Consider the following 2,347-nt stretch of genomic DNA (forward strand, 5'->3'; position numbering starts at 1 on the left):
TATATATACATTTTGAGACTAAAAACCTAAGGATCGGATCTCTTACCTGTTTTTAGTTTTGAAGAACTTGCCTTTTTAGTGAAACTTGATGATTCTAATCCGATATCTTGTTGTTGCATAAGAAATCTTGTTCTTTATTTATTCCTTTTATCATCTAACATTAAACTCCTCATCATGACCAGCTACACGTCTTGCAAAGGACTTAGTGAGCTCGTTATGATTAGTGAGTAGTCGTTTAAGCGGCTTTAGATGAGTAGATTAGGGTGCTTTCAAGGTAGATTAGTGGATTTAGGTGTCTAGTCTTGCATGTTTCATTCTTTAACCGACGAGATCTCTAGGCTGGATCCAAGCACATCACTTGAGGTTCAGATCTGAGACATATCTCGCATCAAAAGTGTTTGTAGAAATGTCTGAACCACTCGGTTAAGGGTTTAAGAGTCTTTCATCGCGAGAGTGATAGTTTGTTCTTTTAAATGACATTTTTGAACTGATTCTTATTGCTGATTGATTCGATGCTTCTCAAAGGACATTTTTGGTATGAAAGAGGATCAATTTAGATGCTTAATACTTTCATGAGAAGATTAACATGCCTTGAGTTCAAAGTTAAATGAAACCGCTTGATGTTTTGATTCATTAACCTACTAGTTGAACTTGGAAGCACCCGAGTCAAGTATCTCGTCTAAAGTCTCTTGCTTTATTACATATTATCATCATCTGAATCGCTTAGTTATCATTTGCATCTTTGCTTTGTTTGATTCTCATCATTTACCTTACTTACATGCTTAATCGTTATTATTTAGCTTAGAAAAACCCTCACCATTTTATCTTGACTTAAACAAACAAACAACATAGACTAGTGTCTCGATGACAAGTCTGGATTGACACCTCTTAATACTACTTTGACAAGGGGATTGATAGCCCTGAGACTTAAAAACTCTTATCTATCAATTGGCGCCGTTGCCAACTTGTCGGAGCATTAGTCTTTTGTTTGTTATTGAGCTCAAGATTTTAACTTTCTTTGTTTTACTAACTTCTTTGCAAGTTCTTGTGTTACTTTCAGGTGCATGAAAACCAGGTCTCGGAGCACAGAACCGCCTTTACCGTACGACGACAACATCAACCGGATTGAGAGGCGAGCTCGAGAGAGGGAACGGCATTTTGAACGACTTGGAATGGCAGAACAGCAAAGGCTCGAGCAACAGGCTCAAGAAGCCGAACACCAGGCTCATGCTAATCAGGCGCAGGCAGGTAGGAATGAACAACAGGCCTATGTTAACCAACAACAAGCTCAAAGGAACGAGCGGCTTGCTCAGCAAAACCAACATCAAGCTAATAGGAACGAGCACCAAGCCCACCATGTTCATCCGCCCCCGCCACAAGCTCAGAGACAACCTCCTCCGGTCTTTGTTGGAGAAAACGACCGAGCTAATGCGCACCAATACCGAGCTGGGATTCAAGCTCCACCGGTTCAAAACAACAACTTTGAGGTTAAAGCTTCCCTGCTCAATATGGTGCAGAACTCAAAGTTCCACGGTCTAGCCGGCGAAGACCCTCTTGAGCATCTAGATCAGTTTGATCGGGTTTGCGACCTAACTAAGATCAATGGTGTCTCGGAATATAGCTTCAAGCTACGCTTGTTCCCATTCAGCCTCGGTGATAAAGCTCACCAGTGGGAAAAGAACCTCCCGAGGGGTTCTATACAAACCTGGGAACAATGTAAACTAGCGTTCCTATCAAAGTTCTTTTCCACATCACGCACGGCTAAGCTCAGAAACCAGATCTCCAGCTTCACGCAGCACAACAATGAGAGCTTTACCGAAGCTTGGGAACGGTTTAGAAGCTACACTAACCAATGCCCCCACCACGGCTTCTCTGAGGCATCCCTCTTGAGTACTTTATACCGAGGTGCACTCCCCAAGATCAGAAACCAACTCGATACAGCTTCAAATGGAAATTTTCTTGGGAAAGAGATCAATGCGGCAATGGAACTCGTCGAGAACCTATCCATGTCTAATGATACTTATGGCGATGACTTTGATAGAGTAAACCGTACAGAGAGCTCCAATGAAGAACAGCGTATGAAAAAGGATATCAGAGCTTCAGAGCAAGCTTGACAAAGTTCTGATGGCGACACAAAAGCCAATGCACTTTGTAGGCGAGTTTGATGAGCAAGGGCCAAGTTTTGACAATGTTAATGAAGATGGTCTAACTCAAGAGGAGCTGAACTACATAGGGAATCAGCAGAGGTATCAGCGGTTTAACAACTACAACAGTAACCCAAACCTCTCATACAGAAACCCGAATGTAGCTAACCCTCAAGACCAAGTGTACCCTGCTCAGCAACAAC

General features: G+C 42.3%; 1 non-coding gene across 1 annotated transcript; it reads right to left on the minus strand.

Moving 5' to 3' along the window:
* Positions 1–1,763: 1,763 nt before the first annotated feature.
* On the minus strand, positions 1,764–1,870 carry LOC112087025. The gene has a single exon (XR_002899872.1). It is a non-coding gene; the product is annotated as a small nucleolar RNA R71 (small nucleolar RNA).
* Between the last annotated feature and the right edge of the window lie 477 nt (positions 1,871–2,347).

Source organism: Eutrema salsugineum, unplaced genomic scaffold, assembly GCF_000478725.1.
Source record: "Eutrema salsugineum unplaced genomic scaffold, Eutsalg1_0 scaffold_2, whole genome shotgun sequence".
NCBI lineage: Eukaryota > Viridiplantae > Streptophyta > Magnoliopsida > Brassicales > Brassicaceae > Eutrema > Eutrema salsugineum.